The 23182-nt window shown below is 40.8% G+C and overlaps 1 non-coding gene across 1 annotated transcript; it reads right to left on the bottom strand.

The window, feature by feature from the left end:
• Positions 1-1212: 1212 nt before the first annotated feature.
• Positions 1213-1284, bottom strand: Trnae-uuc (transfer RNA glutamic acid (anticodon UUC)). Its single transcript has one exon. It is a non-coding gene; the product is annotated as a tRNA-Glu (tRNA).
• Positions 1285-23182: the final 21898 nt, after the last annotated feature.

Below are 23182 nucleotides of genomic sequence, written 5' to 3'. Positions count from 1 at the left end.
GAACTATTTTACTATTCGTCGTACTGTCCACGTGTATTCTCATTAACAATGATGTTCATTTTTTCGTTGTGTAGCGAAATGATCATGTAGCAAATTATTTATTTTTTTTTTTTTCCAGCGAAGAATCACGAAATATGCAGAGTGCGGTTTCAGTCTACGTTCATATAACGAGTAACGAATACTTTGTAACACGTATGTGTCGCAAAAACCGAGCAAACTCAGTACAAAATTTAGTAGTTACTTTTACGGTCACGTCCTGGAGAGGTTAGGCGCGTTATTGACATCAGCAAGGGAGAATGTTGCGACGTAATCTTCTTCCTGCTATTTCGCTCAGTTACACCTGCATCCTGGTCCCACCACACCAGCAGCTGCCTTATGCCTGATTCGTTCGTTTTCATTAACTGAGGTCACTTAACGCAACTCCAGAAAACTGTCACAAAGCGATACGAAAACAATTCTATTAAATTTCATCTACTGGAGGCTGCTCTTCATGGACTGACTTCTGAGGTGTATCACATTGAAATAATAGTAAGTATAGCTTTTGGGAATCTATCAGTTTTACTATTGAATATATTCACTGACAGGATACACGGCTTATCTTGAGAAGTGTAGCACTAGAACAGGATTTAATTGTATGGTGAATTAACGTACATTTGGTAAATGGTCTACATAACTGACATTTGACACGTGAAACATGAGACTACAACTTTGAATGCGACTTCATTTGACATCCTGATGAGGCTTAAATGTTCTACAGAAAATTTCGAAAAATCTCTGAGTCATTAAGACAGAAAGTTATCACCTACTCAACATATCGTCAAACTATTTTATTAAACATTGTCATGATCTGGATATACATTCGCAGTCAATGACGTGTAGAGATGAGACTGCATGAGACAGAAATTCAGGCCAGGCGCAAGCCCACCGACGCAGCTCCAACTCCGACGATCACACATATTACAGTGGTTTACATAACCTTAACATCTGCAGATGAGGATAAGGAACTTGCAGATGCATGGGGAATAGGGTTTCTTTTATCCCCGTGCCCTGTATAGTGCCTATTTCATCTTCGTTGGTTCACGTCGTAGCACTCGACAAACAAATTGTCATCGAACACCTTGTGTGCGAAAGCACGGATGTGTTATTCAGTAAATAATTCATCCACTTGTAAGGCATCGCAGTTTCTAGATTATTGGAAGACATTAAAATTTTTTCCCATGCCGGGAATCGAACCCGGGCCTGCTGGGTGAAAGCCAGCTATCCTAGCCACTAGACCACATGGGATACATTATGTCAGGGTTACAATAATATATATATATATAGAAATATTTTTGAACGTACTTAATCCTGATAGTACGAATATTACGTGTTATTTATTTTTTTTGCTATAACTGTTTGAGTCTGACGTCAAACAATGCCGCTTGCGTCATTCCTTTGAAGAAACTTATTTGTTGCAGAACACATTCTGGAAAATTTCAACAAAGGAAAACATCCCTTGTTATAGCAACATCTTTGTATGAGCACATTTTTGTGCGTGTAAATTATTAAATTAAAAGATAACATCGTGTACATTGTGCAGACACCTCGAACAAGTTACGGATAGTTTTACCATCGTGTATTTTGTTTCTGAAAGGCAAGCATTTTCAAATTTCGTAAGAAGTTCGATATTTCACTCTACAGAAATTAAACATTTGAAATGTTTTATTGATGTTTTATTAGCTTTATTTTTAGTTTTATTTAATTTGTTGCAAACAAACGCTTCTGATTATTTGAACATAACATTTCCAGCACAATGGTGCTGTAGCCAGGAGATCACGAAGCGTGAAAGAAACGTTTCCCACGGTCCATTAATAACATCGAAGTCCTGTTCCGTGTTGAATAGTTGGAGACAGACTGTGGTTGGAACAGTAAGAAAATAATTTTGTTCTCATGTTTATTTTATTGCCTATTCTCCTCTGTTGACACATATTTCTGGAGCGAAACTGCAGTTGGCGGTGAACTGTGTGCCTATTGCATTGAAATTTTTATATCCCTTTTGCAAAAATGAGACGAAATGTGATGTGTGCGACACATACGTCAGTATTGGTAACAAAGGGGTGGGAGAGTAGTGAAAAATGCAGATAATTTGTTGTTTATTGTCAACATGTCAACTTGCTTCGTTGCTGCCAGAATAGAGCACAGCTGACGGCACACAACCAGTTCTATATTCTCGTTTGTAACTTTGATAACTTGTGAATTACAGTTTGTGTGTGATTCTGGTAGACTTCCATCTGCTGCTCACTTTAGACAATGTTGTTAACAGACATAACAACAGGCCATATTACAAACGACAGAAATTTTATCCTTTTTCGTCGACACATACCAATGCGACAGGGCTCCGTCTTGGGCCCCTTATTGTTCTTAATATATATTAACGACTTGCACTCTGTATTCATGAAGATGCAAAGTTAGTTCTTTTTGCTGATGATACAAGTATAGTAATAACACCCAAGAAGCAGGAATCAGCTGAGGAAATTGCAAATGATGTCTTTCAGAAAATTATTAAGTGGTTCTCTGCAAATGGACTCTCACTAAATTTTGAGAAAGCAGTTTATACAATTCTGTACAGTAAATGGTGTAACACCATTGATAAATATAGACTATGAACAGAAGTCTGTTGCTAAGGTAGAATACTCAAAATTTCTGGGTGTGCTCATTGATGAGAAATTGAATTGGAAGAAACACATCGATGATTTGCTGAAACGGTTCGGTTCATCTACTTATGCTATTAGGGTTATTGCAAATTTTGGTGATAGACATATCAGTAAATTAGCCTACTATGCCCATTTTCATTCACTGCTTTCATATGGCATCATATTTGGGGCAATTTGTCATTAAGAGAGAAAGTATTCATTGCACAAAAGCGTGTAATCAGAATAATAGCTACAGCCCTCCCAAGATCACCTTGCAGACATTTATTTACAGAACTCGGGATATTCACAGTACCTTTGCAATACATATATTCACATATGAAATTTGTCATTAATACCCCATGCCAATTCAAAAACAACAGCGAAGTGCATAGCTACAACACTAGAAGAAAGGATGATATTCACTATTCTGGATTAAATCTCACTTTGGCACAGAAAGGGGTGCATTATGCTCCCACAAAAATCTTTGGTCATTTGCCACATAGCATTAAAAATCTGACATAGCCAACCAACATTTAAAAGCAAATTAAAAGAATTTCTGAATGCCAACTGCTTCCACTCAATAGACGAATTCTTAGATATGAAGTAGTAACTGCAAAAAAATTAATTAATTAATTACTTTGTGTAAAGAAAACTTATGTTAAATTGACACGTTCCACATTACGAAAAGTCGTATTCATGATCTATGTAACAAGGATTAATGAATGTATGTATGTATGTAGTGTGGTTGAAAGGACACTTCTATTGATGCCAAGTGATACGCGCACAAACTTTGATACTAAAGGAGCAGTAAACGGGTAATGACAGACACTAACATAATGAGACGTGCGGTACGTCCCGAAAGCCGGAAGTAAATTCTAGTCTGTTCTTCACGATCAGGACAAACCAGCAGTATTATACTAGAACAATATTCACGTGTAAGGGAAATATGCAGCTAAAAAGCCTGAAATTTATCAGGAAACTTCCTCGTATGGTTTTAGGTATTACCCTGTTTATTTCCCAGCGTTTATCTCGTCATACGAAGTTTGGTATTTTAATGATTTGGCAAAAATATTTCATTTAATCATTTAGACTTGCTGCTCTTACATTTTCAGTGTTTGTAGTTCAAATTATTAGTTGCAAAGTCCGCCTGCTTTGGAAAACAGTTTTTTTACGTGACCCCAAATGTGTTTCAGCACCTCTGTGCCATCATCATCGGGTTTTCTTCATTCTAAACTGTCAACTGTGAGAGTAATTTAATTGATACGAAAATTAGGTCCAAGGACGGTTTTTATTTGTTTTTGTCATTCACTTAAGATCGGTCAGTTATGCAGGATCATTTGTACGTTATGGCAACTTGTCATCTGCAACGAAACGATGTTAATGTGAATGCGAGTTATCAAATCACTTCTCACGTAATCTTGTGTCTAGATGTTTCGCGCATATATTTGCTCAGATTTATGTTCTGCTTTGGTGGATCCTTTTTCTTTTGCGTTCTCATGAGTTACTGACAACCACACACAAATACTACACACATCTTGCGGAATTAAGATTTTAATGAACACTTTTCACTTCCTCAAAGCACAGTTTAAAGGTCGTTATTGTCTTCGCCGAATTTGAATTTTGCTTACTTTCAATCTCTTTCTCTTTGCTATTTCCTTATGTATATTGTCTTCTAAGGTCAGTTTATGGTATACTCTGTGGCTGGATTTTAATATTTTCATATCTGTTTCTACTGTAGTGCTGTTGTGGTTGTTGGTTATTACGTGGTCAAAAAAAAATGTGCCGTGAGAGCTGTTACTTTTTAGAGGTCTGATGTGTTGTATCTTGTTTCAAATTCCTGAATGAGGGTTTAAGTTTGTCTGATCGTTGAATTTATCTGGGGTGTTTTCTGTTCTCTGTGCCTCTTCTGCGCTCTGTTGTCTTTCAGCATCCTATTTAAAGTCCCTGGTCCCTGTTTCTAAAAATATGTTGCCTATTCTGTGAACAGTTTTGTTATTACATGTGAGTATGTGCCATTTAGTTTTCTGTGTGTATTGTTGGTCTGGTTTATATAAGTATTTAGCGCACTAATGTCCAACGGTCTATACAGAATAGACATACGCCAATGATGTGTCCGCGACTGCTTGAATATTCTGAGCACATCAGGTCAACAGCATCGACGCCATCTTACGTGCCGTTATAGTGCACAATCATTTCGGGTTTGTTCGTGGACTGGTCCACGATGTTTTCATGATGCATCAATTATACGAGTATGACGCTGTTTTTTTGTACGTAGCTGATAACCGTTGCTGCATTTGTGAATCCGAACATTGAAGATCCAACTGGACGATCCTTGTCGGAGAAAAATTCTTCAGCATTTTTCTTTTTGTTTTTCTTTGTCGTCTCTGCGACCGTAATATCTTTTGTTCGCATACTGCCGGTAAGTTCAATTCATGTGTACCAGTTGTCAGTCGTAATGCTGCAACTGATGTTCAAAATTGGCTGGCACAATCGTAGACAAAATTTTACTGGTTTATTCTCTTCATCCGTCAAACTGAGCCCATCAGTCTTTTTACCACAGCACAAATACATGTTTAGGACATAGTGCGTTTCAGAGTCTGCAAGAGACTGCATTTTTAGACCGTATTTATTCGGTCAGCTGGGAATGGATATTTTGAAGCACCAACGCCTACGGAAACCTACCAGCATCTCTTCAATTGTTCCATTAGCACAAACTGAGTAATTCGCTTGAGAATTCTTGTTGAATAACTTTATTATTTCTGTAGCGATACAGCTTGAGTCCGCTTTTTTCGGGCTTCTCTGTATCCAGGATTGTCGAAGCGGAGGCACATTAGAAGTACATAAAATCGCAAAGAAGACATGCTTAGCCGGAAAACGTCTCTTCCTGTTCCGCCTGTCTCAACGAGCGACACAACAGCTTCATGTTTCGATCTGAACACAGCAGAATACATCAACAGACCTAAGAAGCAGTCCAGTTCTTTTGGAGAGCATTCCCTCAGTTCTGTACGACCAGCAGATTCATATCTGAACTTCAAAGATTCTTTTTTTTATTTGTCCGGAAACACTATTTTGTCCTTCATATCACTGTCAAACAATAAATTAAATACTTCATTTGGATTATACATTCAACAAGATCTTGATCGTGATGTAGTAGGTGGCAATCTGATATTATGGCTTATAAAAAGAGTAATTCGTACTGGTGGTGCCTTAGCCCACCTGCACCGATTTCTCCCTTAAAAATTACCGGTGGAATGTGGTTGTCCACTCGTCAATTGTCATCAGAACTTTCGCAGTCAGGTATTTCAGAGCTTTTGTCATGTTCACTATCTATAACGACTTCCTCGTCAGTATCTGACAACTCACTGTCTGAACATGTTTCAGCACAACAAGCAGATAAGGAGTTTTCTTTATCATTCCTTTAGTTATGTATTTAAGTGAAAAAAGTACATTATTAGAGGTTTAGGACTCTTGCAAATTTTTTGTTACTTACGTGTGTTTTGTATAAAATATTTCGTAATAAATTGGTATTTATGGTTCACAGTTACTGTGAGTAAGTAACATATTGTGTGACATTAACACTCTCCTTTAATAGGAGTATACAGTCTATATTTATTGTAAATTATCTCTACTGTCGAACTTTAACCGTAACCTCAAAAACGTTTCAGAGTGGTACCAAAAATTAATCAAGTATTCTGTTGTAATAGATCTCATTTTTCGCCATAAAATGCTTAAATTGTAAGAGATAACTGATAATAGTTGTAGAATATTAACTCATCAACTAAAAGAGAATCAGAAAGTTTTGTATAAAGTTATTTGCTTACTATTCTGTGAAGTGTTGCACCAGGCATGAAGTCAGTGTTGAGTTTGCGGGGGTACACTCGGCCACGGGGTAGCCGGAGGAGTATTTGGTGGGTTCAGCCCCCCTCCCCTTCTCCCCCTCGAAATTTTCACAAAGCTAAAAAAAAGGGAGAAGTGATCTTACAATCGATTGCAATGTAGTATTTATTTCTAAATTATAGCATTTTGAATCCGCGGCTGTTGCCAGCGCGGCGTAGAGCGTGAGTGAAATATGTCAGCGATGAGGGCTGGCTATACTTCTGGCACCAAAGTGTGGACTAAGCCTCACTGGAGTGTGGTTAGTGTGGAGTTGTCCAGGCTGTGCTCTCCTGCACGTGGGCTACCCTAAAAGTGTCACAACTGCTGAGGCTATGCGCAGTGAGAAGGCATTTGATCACCTGGCAACACCTTAGAACTGCCGTCGTCATTGCGCTTCGTGGAAACTGTTGTTGTGATTAGCATGGTTAGTATTTTGTAATTTTTTTTGAGCAATATTATGTAGGAGAGAAGAAAGGCTAGCATGCACAATATAATGATATAATCTGTTTCTTCTACATTTATTTTCCTACATTTACATGATAAGTGCAATATCTGAGAGACGACCAGTTTGACGCCAAGTTGTGTAAGACAAGAATTGTAGAACATCAAAGTGGGTTTCCAAGAGGCCTGCGAAAGTGGCGAAAACCGTAGTTGGTAAGTAAATATCTCAATTTGTCAACTTCATAGAAATCGCATCAATCAAGATAACACACGGGTGTGCAAAACTTCGGGACTGAAGTAACTTTCGCATGATAAGTCATTGCCAAGTTACATAACGCCCTGAAACTTGGACCATACGTAGTGTAAGGTAATAAAATAAAAATAATTGTGACTGTTTCTTTACTATCGGTGTAATGTAATAGAATGAGTATGAGCCGTGACTTTTATAAAAAAAGAAACACACATTAATGCAATAACTCAGCATAGAAGAGAAGTAAATAATATAGGAATATTATTAACAGTGTAATATTTTGTTTAATTTAGCCCGGCGCGTATAAGCACTTAGTAAACTAGCTCAGTTCTCAGGGGGGTTACGGAATTGTAAATACTCATTTGTTTAACTATTAAAACACCACAGATATTCCTCAATGTGTGTGTAGTCGACGTCAAGTTAAAAGTCGTATGCTTATTGCACCAGAGAATATTTCACCAGTCCGTTCACTTTACAACAATAAATTCCGTAACTCAAAATCGTGATTTCGTTTTCATTCCCAATATAAGACGCCGTCCGGGGTGGCCGAGCGGTTCTAGGCGCTACAGTCTGGAACCGCGCGACCGCTACGGTCGCAGGTTCGAATCCTGCCTCGGGCATGGATGTGTCTCATGTCCTTAGGTTAGTTAGGTTTAAGTAGTTCTAAGTTCTAGGGGACTGATGACCTAAGATGTTAAGTCCCATGGTGCTCCGAGCCATTTGAACCATTTTGAGCCCAATATAACAAGCGCAGCTTTTGCAGATGAAATCTTATACCAGAACTAGAATCCTGTGACCAGGCCTTCCTGCCTGGGATGTTATCTCGCAACTTTGAGAAAATGTGAAAGTGAATCTTACTAAATTATTTGCAGCGAGCGCCAGGCTAGTAGAATCTGAAAGAAAGGTTTAGTTTTCTAACCGGCGGCACGTCTCGACGATGAGCTAAAATAAAGTTCTTAATTATTTTCTAAGACGGCGCCTAACAATGAAGAATTTCTGTTAAGGCCCATGTCTACTCTAGACAAGCAAGGTTTGGGATTACAAATGATTTCAACACGGACACAATTTTTAAGTCACAGACAGCTATTTTCAGTTTTGTTAATAACTTACTTTGGCTGATACAGCATGATGAGCCTTCGTTAAACGCTCCTTTCGGTTCGCGTCCAGATCATAAGCCAACAAGAAGGATAGTAATGACAAAAGAGGTCAGAGTTCAAACACAGAATCTCAATTCCATGGAATAGGCACACATTTTAGCATAATATATTGTTCCTTGGTAAAACTCGCAAGTTACTCATACAATACTTATCGTAAAGAACATGTAATCTATACCTTTCACATTCATGTCCACCTAGGAGAAACAGTACAGGAGGAAGAACTGCTACAGTGTAGTATAGTACAGTGTAGTATAGTACAGTACACTACAGTACAGGCGGTAACTGAAAGACATACGCGCCGCGCGGGGTTAGCCGAGCGGTCTTGGACGCTGCAGTCAAGGACTGTGCGGCTGGTCCCGGCGGAGGTTCGAGTCCTCCCTCGGGCATGGGTATGTGCGTTTGTCCTCAGGATAATTTAGGTTAAGTTTTGTGTAAGCTTAGGGACTGATGACCTTAGCAGTTAGGTCCCATAAGATTTCACACACATTTGAACAAAGACTTACGCATTGAGACGAACATAAACGACACTTTCATTCAAAGACAAATAAGTACACTGAAGTCACCACGATTCATGTTAGTCCCATGGGCGTTAAAAAAGGCGGGATATGTCTCTCAATAGGGTGAGAGATCAGCACATGGCATCTGCAACGTGTGTCCATGCTGGCCACAAACTTGGTAAAGATTTGTTGTGTTGAGGTATTCCACGTTCCCACCCAGTGCGGTTGAAAACAGCTGAACGGTCGTTGGTGCACGTGAACTTGCTTTAATACGTCTCCCCGACACACGCGCTCCATGAGATTTAAGCCAGAGGAATGAGGAGGCCAGTCCATTCGCCGAGGATCTGCTCTGTATCTACGTGTGTACTACTAACGAAGGACGTCTTGCAGCTGAAATAAAAGAATATGAACGACATTTGAAAGTCATCTTTAGATTTGAACTGTCTCCTTTCTTTTCCGGACAAATGATCACTCTAAGAAGTAATTTCAGTGACTCTGAATATCAGCTGCAACTTTATCCAAGAACAGTGTCTGTCTCCTCGTCATAACCGTCATGTCCTCTGGAATTACAGTAGCAGTTTCATCAAATGAGACGCGTTCCTCTTTTCATCTTTGCTTCTGGCCTCCTACCATATGTCAGACAAGACTGAAAAAGTTGTAATTCGAAAGCTTACCGTTGATTCCTTGTACTGATTTATTTTTCCAACGAATAACAAATCCTCAGAGATCTGTTAGAACAGCGATTTTTGTTTCGTCCCGGACTTTCGGAAGTACACATTATAAATTTTCAGTGTGTCTTAGAGTGCGAACTGTCGTTCATTTGCTTCCAAATGTTCACCAATGAAATTCACACAGGCAGATACCTCACCACCATTTGGTCGTTCAACTCTCCTGTGAATGGCGACACCAAATTTGAAAAACCTTTACGCTCGGTTGCGATGGTATCTATTTTCAGCAACACAAACATCTTCGGTGTGACCTGCTCGAAATTTAACTTGAGTATCCCAGTCGTTATTCCATTTTGTCACCATTTCCATAACAGATTTTGAAAACGTCTTTGTAACGTCACGACTTACATTAAAAAAATCGGTTTCTTCGCTTCGTTTTACATGTAATCCTGTGCCGCGTCTTTCCCACAAAATGAGCGGCTTCGTTTAAGACAAATTTTTGAACTGATGATCGATACACTTGGGACATAGGCCTATTTTCCTCTGTGCCAGTTCTAGCATAGTGATCCGTCTTTTTTCATGAACAACACTGGTGCAGTTCACCAAAATAACATGTTTATCATCCTTTCTCGTCTTAATCCCTCAATAATTGCCGGCCGCGGTGGTCTAGCGGCTCTAGGCGCTCAGTCCGGAGCCGCGTGACTGCTACGGTCGCAGGTTCGAATCCTGCCTCGGGCATGGATGTGTGTGATGTCCTTAGGTTAGTTAGGTTTAAGTAGTTCTAAGTTCTAGGGGACTGATGACCATAGACGTTAAGTCTCATAGTGCTCAGAGCCATTTGAACCCTCAATCATTGTTTGGCATTTCCCTTCACTCTGTCAGATCTACTTTCGCCACAAATGAAACATTCAGGCAGCGCGCTGAATTCCACTGACGAACCAAACAACGGTCAGCTGACGGTTGATGCTCCCTCCACAGACAAATTCAGCAGTGGTCAACAATATACCCGGCAGAAAGCACACGTTTTCGACAGCGGAGCAGAAAAATACACTGACTGTACTCATAAATAAACAAGAGAAAATATAGGGAAAGACCATAGAATAGAAGGTAAGAAACTGACGGTACGTTAACCACGCGATTTCCATAAATCTGATGAACGTCGTTATTTACAAACTAACTGGTTCTTTGAAATTTTCTTCGACTTTTTGAAAATATATTTTAATGCTCTACAATTTTTCTCCCAGAAATGTTTCGTCAAATTTACCAGTTCTTAGATATTGCACGTTTCATGGTGACGAAACAGATGTATATCGAAGCGTGAATAACTAGCGCTTTCTATTGCACTGCAACGAGGAACGCGTGGGAGTAGGAATACTTCGTGAAAGCTCATTACAGATACGTTCACACTCAAATGTGGTGTTTATTTGAAGTTAAATTAATCATGTTCTAACATTTACATTTAGTCATTGATTGCTAAGGTTAGCCGGGACCTAAAGCAGAACACCAACGGCACGACAATTTCCGACTTCACTAACTATCGCTCAGAGAAGGGGCGAAACTGACAAGCAAATTTTACAAGCTATAGTTGAAATCAGTAGGCCTATTGTTACACGCCCGGGGCTACAAATGAACAATGGGTGGGGTACCTTTAAACTGGTTGTCGTTTCTGCTTTTCTTGACCGTGCGCCCTGTCCACACCACGTACCTGATATCTCGCGGCGGTCGTACTGTTCTGCTCCACACTGCTGCTGGCTTGCCTGAAATTATCTATCGAAATACTCAAGCGAGTTAGGGGAGCCACTCGACGTCAAAACAACACTGTTCTACATCTGGTATGAACAACTATATTCTGAGACGATAAAAGAAAGTCGCAGGTTGCACTGTTTACATTCTAATTCAGAAGTGTTATCCCAATTAATGGATGATTAACAGTCCACAATAACACTCAGACGAGCGTGCGCGTAACCGTCGCGGCGCGGGTGATTGTTGATAATGCGGAACGCGATGACCAAACGCACGTTCTCACGCTCGCTACAAGACACTGGCACTTGACTGCACTTTTTTATGGTAACTAATTTTTACTGATTCACAACAGTTCATTCTGGGAGACCGAACACGGCGCGGATGATCGATGCTGTGCGACACGCAACGAGATGATACATAAATACTTTATTGATGGCACTGCTCGTTTTTAAATCGCTTCCTGACGCACTTTCCTCTGAATCATTTACTTATTTTATCACTTTACTGTAATAGCACTTGTTGCAACACTTAAAATTCCATACTGACAATGCCTCTCAAATGCAGAGCTACACACTACACAACACAACAGTTCCGTGTCCCGCGCTCGACTCTACAGACGCGGCTGCCCGCAAAGATACTCCACAACTAAGCCAGCGATATGACAATACGCTTACACTATGTGTCGGCAAAAGTCTGTAAACTTTTTGCAGTAGACGGCCATAGTTAGCTTTTGCGATCAAACTTTTTAGACAATATACTTAATTTAATTTCATATTTATTGCTATTAATAAGCACCACGTTTGAACATAAACGTTCCTATTCCGCGCTTTCACGATACCTAATCTTTGTCTGCCGCTTCCACCAGGGCAGTGAGTGAGCGGGTTGGTGTAGTTGCGTAATGCATTAGACTCGCATTCGGGACACCCGAGTTCAACCTCAGAGCGGCCATTCAGATTTGGGTTTTCTGTGGCTTCGCCGTTCACTCTAGGCCAATGCCGAGATGGTACCTTGAAATGGCCGCGCCGCTACCTTGAACTCCCGTATTTGAAAATCGGAGCAATACTCCGCCTCTAACGACCTTAGCTGTCGATGAGACCTAAAATAAACATACTTTCTTATTTCAACTATAGCAGACGTTCTATAGGCCAACGAAGTGGAAACAAAGTATGTGCTGTCATCACTGAGCAAGATGGATATTATTTTCCATGTACTTCTCCTCTCTTCATGGTGGTCACTGCGTGCTGCTACCCCGACTCATTAACTCGTTACTGTTTGAAAATGTACCACTTGTTGAAACGACATGGATTGCCAACACGTATGCGCGAATGTTCACTGCCATGTCTAAAGAACATTATCCGTCATACCGAAACACGTCACCACGGAGACACTATCGACAAAAGAATTTTACTGATTGATATCTGATTCATGATAAATGTAATAATTTACTAGTTACATGACGCATAGTAACTTAAAATTTTATATCTAAGTACACATACTGTATAGGGCCGTTTTGTGTTCTATTATAATTCCATTCCAGAAATCAAATTCTGGCTACGCCTATGCATTCGCAGATGCGTCCCCTTTAACTTTTTGAATCCCCAGAAGGGAGAAAGAGCTACATATTATTTATATTAAAAGGCAGATTCATCACCAATGTCCAACAGAACAAACACCACGCATGCATATATATAACCCTCCATGCACTCATAATTACATTGTTACTGAAAGCAGGTAATGATGTTCGTCTGTATCTGAGGCATTTACAAATGATATGTTGGTGTATGTTTCAGGTGTTCTCGTAGCCAATCTAACAACACTTTCGCAACACGATTAAAATGTCGACGTGTGCCCGCCTCGTTAGCCGTGTGGTTTAATGCACTGCTTTCCGGGCGGGAAGGCGTGCCAGTCCCCGGCACGAATCCGCCCGGTGGATTACTGTCGAGGTCCGAAGTGACGGCCACCTTGTGGATGGTTTTTAAGACGGTTTTCCATCTGCCTCGGCGAATGCGGTCTGGTTCCCCTCATTCCATCTCAGTTACACTATGTCGGCGAGTGCTGCACAAAGACTTTCTCCACGTACGCGTACACCATAATTACTCTACCACGCAAACATTGGGGTTACGCTCGTCTGGTGTGAGACGTTCCCGGGGCGTCCACTAGGGGCCGCACCGCATCATAACCCTGGGTTCGGTGTGGGGCGGCATTGGGGTGAGTGGACTGCTGTAGCCTGTTGTGGGGTTGTGAACCACTGAGGGCTACAACGGGGACAAAGCCTCTCCGTCGCGTCTGGGTCCCCAGTTCCATACAATACGATGTCGACATGTACAACATTATTGAAATACGTACCACATGTGAATGTTAAAATCCACGGAAATAAATAATACTCTTACGTGGTCAAATTTTTAAATGCATTTCTAGAAGGCATTGCTTTCATTGTCACGCAGTCATGTCGTTAGTTCACTTCAGTTTTGAAGAGGTGAAGGAGAAATGAGGAATTCTAGTAGGGTTTCGGAGTCGAAAATGGCAGAAGCGGAAATGAAATCACGTGTGCTGAAAGTGTACCGTTCACTTGTGGGCTTATTTTCATAAATAGTCTTGATTGTGATCTTTCTGACAGTTGAACAATGGAACCTAAAGAAGATTTCTGTAAAAATGGGTGATTGAAAGTAAAAACAAGAAACTGGAATGCAAAAGTTGTAAGGAAGATTTTTCACGGGGGGCAAAAAGAAGTTAACAAGGAAAGGATATTTCGCAACATTGGTCAATAATTTCAGCGTCCTGCTTTGGAGAAAGCAAAACATAGCAGATGACATCCCTCCAAAACAAAATCTTTGAACACAAAAGAAGTTCAGCCAACAAAACTAGTTTGAAAATATTGTATTCAGTAAGTGAAAAATCTTTCGCATCTGTTTGTATTAAAGCACTGGAGAATGACAAGGCAGTAATAACTAATGTTTTCAGAACTGTCTACAAAGTTGCCGAAAGGAGTGAAGTTAAATGGCCGAATCGAAATTTGATATTTAGAAATTAAATAGGGTGTACATGGGTCGTATTCTTCATTTCTGGTTCGCATGTACCAGCATATTAAGTCATACTGCTGCAGAATTTTAAACTATAATCAACGACAATATAATGGAATCACATAGCAAAATTTATTTGATGCTTGATGGCAGTTCAAAATCCAGCCAACTGCTTTCATTATTTATATTCGAACAATGCTACCTTATATGACAGAACTAACTAATATTTTCCTAGGTTTGATTGAAACAGAATGCACTACAGCGGAAAGTATATTCGTTGCTTTTGAGTCATCAGTCTTCTGACTGGTTTGATGCGGCCCGCCACGATTTCCCCTCCTGTGCCAGCCTCTTCGTCTCAGAGTAGCACTTGCAACCTACGTCCTCAGTTATTTAGTGGATTTATTCCTATCCCAGTCTTCCTCTACGATTTTTGCCCACTACAGCTCCCTCTAGTACCATGGAACACCTTCCCTCATGTCTTAACAGATGTCCATTCATCCTGTCCCTTCTACTTGTCAGTGTTTTCCGCATATTCCTTTCCTCTCCGATTCTGTTTAGAACCTCCTCATTCCTCACTTATCATTCCACCTAATTTTCAACATTCGTCTGTAGCACCACATCTCAAATGCTTCGATTCTCTTCTGTTCCGGTTTTCCCGTCCATGTTTCACTGCCAAATAATGCTGCCCTCCAAACGTACATTCTCAGGAATTTCTTCCTCAAATTAAGGCCTATGTTTGATACTAGGAGGCTTCTCTTGGCCAGGAATACTCCTTTTGCCAGTGCCATTCTGTTTTTGGTGTCCGTCGTGTTCCGTCCACCATTGGTTATTTTGCTGCCTTGGTAGCAAAATTCCTTAACTTCACCTACTTTGTGACCATAAATCCTGAAGTTAAGTTTCTCGCTGTTGACTTTTCTGCTTCTTTTCATTACTTTCGACTTTCTTCAGTTTCATCTCAGTCCATATTCTGTACTTATTAGCCTGTTCATACCATCCAGCAGATCCTGTAATTGTTCTTCACTTTCACTCAGGATAGCAACGTCATCAGCAACTCTTATCATTTATATCCTTTCACCTTGAATATTAATTCCACTCCTGAACCTTTCTTTTTTTTTCATTATTGCTTCTTGAACAATAGGGGCGAACGACTACATCCCTGTCTTACAACCTTTTTAATCTGAGCAATTCGTTCTTGGTCGTCCACTCTTATTATTCCCTCTTGGCTCTTGTACATATTGTGTATTACCTGTATCTCCCTATAGCTTAACCCTATTTCTCTCAGAATTTCGATCATCTTGCACCATTTGACATTGTTGAGCGCTTTTTCTACAAATCCTATGAATGTGTCTTGATTTTTCTGTACCCTTGCTTCCATCATCAACCGTAACGTCAGAATTGCCTCTCTGGTGCCTTTCCCTTTCCTAAAGTCAAACCGATCTTCATCTAACACATTCTCAATTTTCTTTTCATTCTTCTGTATATTAATCTTGTAAGCAACTTGGATGCACGAGTCTTAACCTGATTGTGCGACAATTCACACACTTGTCAGCTGTTGTAATCTTCGCAAAGTCAGATGGTATGTCGCCAAACTCATATATTCTACACACCAACGCGAATAGTCGTTTTGTTGCCACTTCCCCAACGATTTTAGAAATTCAGATGGAATGTTATCTATCACTTCTGCCTTATTCGATCTTGAGTTCTCCCAAGCTCTCTTAAATTCTAATACTGGATCCCCTACCTCTTCTAAATCCTCTCTTGTTTCTTCTTCTATCACGTCAGATAAATCTTCCTCCTCATAGGGGCCTCCAATGTACTCTTTCCACCTATCCGCTCTCTCCTCTGGATTTAACAGTGGAATTCCCGTTGAACATTTAATGTTACTACCACTGCTCTTAATTCACCGAAGGTTGTTTTTACTTTCCTATATGCTGAGTCAGTCCTTCTAACAATCATTTATTTTTCGATTTCTTCATATTTATCATTCAGCCATTTCGTTTTAGCTTCCCTTCACTTCCTATTTATTTCATTCCTCAGTAAATTGTATATCTGTATTCCTGAATTTCCCTGAACATTTTTGTACTTCCTTCTTTCATCGATCAACTGAATTATTTCTTCTGTTACCTAGGGTTCCTTCGCAGCTACCTTCTTTGTACCTATGTTCTTCTTTCCAACTTCTGTGACTGCCCTTTTTAGAGATGTAGTGCCTTTTGAGTTATTCCTTATTGCTGCATCTATAGCCTTAAAGAACTGCAAGCGTATCTCGTCATTCCTTAGTACTTCCGTATCCCACTTTTTTGCGTATTGATTCTTCCTGACTAAGCTCTTAAACTTCAGCCTACTCTTCAACACTACTATATTGTGATCGGAGTATATATCTGCTGCTGGGTACGCCTTACAATCCAATATATGATTTCGGAATCTCTGTCTGACCGTGGTATAATCTAACTGAAATCTCCCCGTATCACCAGGCTTTTTCTCGGTATACCTCCTCCTCTTGAGATTCTTGAACAGAGTATTCCCTATTACTAGCTGATATTTATTGCAGAGCTCAATTAATCTTTCTCCTCTCTCATTCCTTGGCGCAGGACCATATTCTCCTGTAACCCTTTCTTCTACTCCTTCCCATACAACTACATTCCAGTGCCCCATGACTATTAGATATTCATCTCCCTTTATGTACTATATTATCCTTTCAGTATCCTCATATACTTTCTCTGTCTCTTCATCTGCGGCTTACGACTTCGGCATGTATACCTGAACTTTAGTTGTCGGTGTTGGTTTGCTATCGATTTTGACGAGGACAACCCTATAACTGAACTGTTCACAGTAACACACTCTCTGCCCTACCTTCCTATTCATAACGAACCCTACTCCCGTTTTCCATTTTCTGCTGCTGTTGATATTACCCTGTAATCATCTGACCAGAAATCCTAGTCTTCTTTCCATTTCACTTCACTGACCCCTCTAGTATATCCAGATTGAGCCTTTGCATTTCTCTTTTCAGATTTTCTAGCTTCCCTACCACGTTCAAGCTTCTGACATTTCACGCCCCCGACTCTTAGAACGTTATCCTTTCGTTGGTTATTCGATCTTTTTCTCATGGTCACCTCCCCCTTGTCAGTCTTTTCTCGGAGATCCGCATGGGGGACTATTCCGGAATCTTTTTGCAAATGGAGAGATCATCATGACACTTTTTCAATTACAGGCCACATGTCCTGTGTATACACTTTGTGTGTCTTTAATGCAGTGGTTTCCACTGCCTTCCGCATCCTCATGCCGTCGATCATTGCTGATGTTTCGCCTTAAGGGCAGTTTCCCACCCCAAGGACATCAGAGTGACCTGAACCTATGTCCGCTCCTCCGCCCTCTTCCACAAGGCCGTTGGTAGAATGAGGGCAACTTCTTATTCCGGAAGTCTTCGGCCACTATTGCTGATTATTTATCAAAATTTAAGTAATGGCGTGTTTCTAACCCGGGACCGAGGACGTTTTGATTACTAATCAAAGACGCTAAGCCTTTTTTTTTCTTTCTTTTGCTTTTTGTTTGTTGTTGATCGTTGTGTTTGGTCGTTGCGGACGTCACATGAAAACCGTTCAAGTTCGTTGTTGATCCTTTCACTCAGTTTTTTTTATTACAGAAGCCAGCCAGCTCTCTGACCGAACACGCTGAGCTGCCGTGCCGGCTACCCCTAGACCACGGGTGCTTGAAGAATAATTTAAAGACGCGAAGTTGTCAAGCAGAGTTTCTGAGTGAAAATCTGATTTCTGTTGCCAGTCGTGGAGCTACAGTAATGCTGATGAAAAAGGAGGGTGCAGTTGCTGAAACTAGCTTTCCAAAAAATTTTAAGGTGGCGCTGTCTTAGCCATAACCTAGCGCTATCGGTTGGTGATCTCATACGAAAGGTTTTCCTTAAGAAATCAATCATTTTAAATCTTTCCTGGATAAGCTGTACGCTCTCTATCATCAGATGCCCAAAAATGCGACAGAACTAAGAGCCATCGAGAAGAACTTGAATCTCAAATTCTTAAAATTGGCCGATTTTGGGTACTCTGTGGCTTGCCTCTAGCTTCAGAAGTGTTTCAGAAGGTTTGGAGAAGTTATGAGGCGCCTGTGTCACATTTTGCTAGCACCAAGAGCGATTTAATTGTAGACAACGTGTATAGGAAAATGTATGAAAATCACCAGTAATGACTATATTTTGGATCTGGGTTTAATGTGCGATGTGCTACAGGAGTGTCTGACCTTGGCTTAGAACCGCAAGCCTATGGTATCACTCTTCATATTGCTACCAAAACAGTAAGAAAAGTCAGAGAGAAAGGCAGAGGTTCATATTATAATGAAGCACTCACAGAAAAGGAACAATTACAATTCAAGCGCAGTTCTCGTCAGAGATAAAATGAAAGATGTACAGCTAGGCCTAGTTCCATTGACTCAATGTCATTTTATGAAAGGTTGTGCAAGGGAATGGAAGATAGACGTTTATGTGACGAAGATATTTCTCCAAAGTACTGCATCCTTCGGACTGGCCTGACATTCCAGCAGTAACTTTTGGTGAGAAAGAAATCAAAAATCAAAGATTCAGATTTTCTGAAAGAAACGTGATCAGAGAGTTTCAGGAGTTCCTAGACGAAAAGAAATGATAAGCTTCTCTACTGCTTCTGATAAATACAATTCACTGCATACCAGTACCCACCGGGGAATAGCGGGCAAGTGCTAGTTTTGCAAGTTTCGCAGGAGAGCTTCAGTGAAGTCTGGAAGGTAGGAGACGAGGTACTGGCAGAAGTGAAGCTGTGAGGACGTTGCGTGAGTCGTGCTTGGGTGGCTCAGATGGTAGAGCACTTGCCCGAGAAAGGCAAAGGTCCCGAGTTTGAGTCTCTGTGCGGTACGCAGTTTTAATCTGCAGGAAGTTTCATATCAGCGCACACTCGGTTGCAGAGTGAAAATCTCATTCTGGAGTCTTTTTATTGTGCCTATGTGCGACACAACACATCCCCGATATGTTGATAGCAAAACTGAATCTTTTGCCATACAAGTATGTTAAAATTTCTTACAACAATAGTTTGCAAGCTTTAGATACTGGCAACAGGTCACTCAGAGCACCACTTAACTATTTTCCAGAAAATCAGCGCTGATTAATTGTTTACTGCTCTGTAAAATATTGCACCAAGTATAATGCAGCCCCACTATGGTTACTGTTTGTAACGCCGGAAATGCATATCATCCTATTTCCATCTATTGTACTCGTACTATAAATTTTTTTCCTTGTTTTGTTACCTCAAGATATGACATTTCTGTGTCTTTATATATTGTAATTGTTTTACTATTTGTATATATATTTATGCATTTATGTCGATGTATAATTGGTTGGCCGGCCGGAGTGGCCGTGCGGTTCTGGGCGCTACAGTCTGGAGCCGAGCGACCGCTACGGTCGCAGGTTCGAATCCTGCCAAGGGCATGGATGTGTGTGATGTCCTTAGGTTAGGTTTAATTAGTTGTAAGTTCTAGGCGACTGATGACCTCAGAAGTTAAGTCGCATAGTGCTCAGAGCCATTTGAACCATTTTAATTGGTTGTTTTGTAAACATTATTTGTATTTTTACGCTGGGTCTTGCCCAGGGAAAATTATGCTATCGGACGAATCCATCGATAGGTCGTGTGGAGAACCAAAGTGTTTAGGATCTTTGGTAGTGTTAACTCTGCCGCGTGGAGCGCGGGCAGAGCAGAGAGGGAGTCTGGCTGGAGGAGGGCAGTGGAGCAGGTGAGTTGTGTGACGCTCCCGCGAGTTGCCGCGCTTTCGGGGTTTGGCAGCATGTAATTGCGCTCGATTTGCTATGTTAGTTTCTGATACGGTGTCGCGGACGGGAAGCATTAGCTCGCGCACATCAAGAGCCCGTTTCGCCTGGTGACCGTGTCGAGAAGGAGGCGCGGCAACACCAGCTTCTGCAACAGCGACGGCCGACAATGAGTGACTGTCGCCACCTCCTCGATCGACGGCTTCAAACCTTCAATCAACCAGCAAGGAAGACTGGAAGCACGTAAAGTTTTAGAACTCTATGGCAGACCTCAGCTTTTAAAATTGTTGCATCACAAAATTACAGCAACTTAGCATGAACCTTTGTTGCTCATTGTCCCAATTGCATTACCAAGCAGGGTCCTTTCCTTTTCCGAAATGAACCCGAGTGTCGTTGAAATTCAGACGCCAGCGTTGAAGTAATATCATTCCATTTCACTGCTTTAATTTCAAAGTTCAGTTAATGTATTCATAGCAGGCTACAATATTTAGATTACACAAGCACAAATTAAGAGTGCGAGTTTTGTTAGCATATTTTAGCAGCTCAGCTTGGTACGTACTAAAAGTTACTATTGTTAATTGTCCAGAATCATTTAATTCAAGTTCAAAGTTAAATCTCTTATTTCTAAATTGCGTAGATTCTAAAAGCTTTTGAAATGATTGTTGAGGTAGCCCGAGACTAACCTTATTTTACTGAATTTCTTAGTGCTTCAGAAACAAATCTCACTATTAATTTCAGTCACTAAATTAACTTTCAGTTTTCCGGTTGTATTAATTCTTTTGCTAAATTAAGTCAGAGTGTAGCGAAATTTATTACTTCTGACAAACTTTCAGTTTTCACACTACACGTGTCAACCTTCAGTTGCCACGCTTCTAGTGCTAATTATATGTGCAATAACCTTCCTTTTTCAGTTACTATAGTAATTGTCCATAGGACTGGCGACCGTAATTTTCCCCAAATCTCAAATATCTAATTACCGCTAGTTAATTGTTAACCTAACGGCCGCACATTTACTTTCTTTATTAACTTTACCCCTTTTCAAAATTAATTTCCACCAGTTTCATTTGCATTTTTCCTTTCATTTAGATGTAACCCTTTCCTCCCTCTTTACCGACAAATTAGCCTTCGGTGACGATTGCTTTTCCCAAATTTCCATTAGGTACACGCGGTTTAATTTTTCACTGTCATTAAGGCCGATAAGTGAGGGGGAGGTTACATGTTATTAGGTAGGGAATGAGTTGGCCGCTACTTGTAAGCAGCTAGAAATCATCCTGAGTACTGTCAAACAATTGGAAGCTGCTGCGAATGAGTGGGTTGGGAGGGCTACCAGGAACTGTGTACGAGAGATACCAAAGATACCTAAAGAGCTGTTCTCTCCTGTGCACACTGTCTCCCCTACAGGAAATTTAAGCCCCATCGATATCTGTCATCTGGACTGTGAGCGGCAAGTCAATGCCGGGTCTAGGCGTCTGGTACAGGGTATACGCAGACCACAGAGGACTTACAGTGTTATACCAATATCTCCAACAAACAAGTTCGAGGTGGTGTCTTTCACTGAAACTGAGCCAGTGAGATTCACTTACCTGTTTTGGGGAAACCTGCTTTGTCCTGTGTCAACAAGAGGCAAACACAAAAGGGTACCAGTCTATTAATCGTTGGCAGTTCAAACGTGTCGTGAATAATGGCGTCCCTTAGGGAAATGGCAGCAAGAGGTGGGAAGGGTACACCATGTAAAATCAGTGTGTATGCCTGGAGGTCTCACTCAGCATGGCTATTCCGGTAGCCAGTGAGGAAACAGGGTGCAACCAACAACAGACTGTGCAGCAGGTTGCAACAAATGATGCCCATTGTCTGGAATACGATGTCATAATACTTGGATCATTCCAGCGACTAGCAGAGACGGTTGTGAATACCAGCCTTGCTCACTGAGTTATTACGAAGCTCACAATCTGCAGCACTGTCCCGATAACAGATCGTGGCCCCCTGGTTCTGAGTCTAATACAAGATTTGAACCAAAATCTCCGATGGTCCTGTAACAAGCTAGGCTGTGACTTCCTAGAGTTACGTCATATGGTCGAGACTTGAAGGGCTCCCAAAAAAGTCGGGTGCGCTCTACTCATCAGAGGCACCTATCCAAGTAGCTGTGCGTGGAGTGAACACAAAGTTTTTTTTTAAATTAGGCTACTCTCCATCCAATACAGAAAACGATAGCGTGGAAAACGCAGAAGCATCAGTGTAAGATCCAAGGAAATGTCTCCGGCAGATTCACTAGACTTTTTTTTTTTTTTGCTTTGAATGGTAATTCCTACCATCCCTTTGAATATTGATAATTCCTCTGGGGCACCTTGTATAGATCCTGTATGTCTCTCAGTGGTTCAATATAGGGTTTCATCAGAAAACCCAAACTCATGTAAAGAATCGAACTCCCACGTATGAAACTGCTTCAAACGTCTACTTACCTTAAAAGCCCTGAGCACATCTTCAGCTGTGAAACAAATCTCTTCTACTGCAAGCTCTTTGTTTTCCGTACTTGGGAGGAAGTAACGTAGACAAATACGAAAAAATTGTCTAGTAAACATGGGTTCTGGAATCCGTATCTTAAAAGCTGTGACCACTTGTTTACTAAAACAGATGTGTCCTACAGCAGCTAGGATGAACAAGTGCTCATACCTCTTAAGGTATGCACTTTAGAGCCCATGCTTACTGGACTACTTTTGTTGTTTTGGTCCTCTAATAGAAACCTAAGAGATGCAGTAGAAGGGATTTGTTTCACAGTATCGAAGCTTAAGAAGTGCTCACAGTTCTTAAGGTATGCATTTTAGAGCCCTGTTTAAAGGTCTTCTTTGTTTCAAATGATCGTTCCTGTCGTATGCATGAAATCACAGACCAATATTCCTAACATCGATTTGCTGCGGAATTCTGAGTTCCAGTACAATAAATTTCATTGAGCCTGAGAAGCTCATGTCCACGGACCAGCACGGATTTAGAAAGCATCATTCTTTCGAGACTCAACTTGCTCTTTCTCACATGAGATACTGCGAGCATTCGTCACGGTGCCCCACTG

The sequence above is a fragment of the Schistocerca nitens genome, chromosome 1, assembly GCF_023898315.1.
Source record: "Schistocerca nitens isolate TAMUIC-IGC-003100 chromosome 1, iqSchNite1.1, whole genome shotgun sequence".
NCBI lineage: Eukaryota > Metazoa > Arthropoda > Insecta > Orthoptera > Acrididae > Schistocerca > Schistocerca nitens.
The sequence above is the reverse complement of the archived record's forward strand: the minus strand, read 5'-3'. Positions and strand labels throughout refer to the sequence as shown.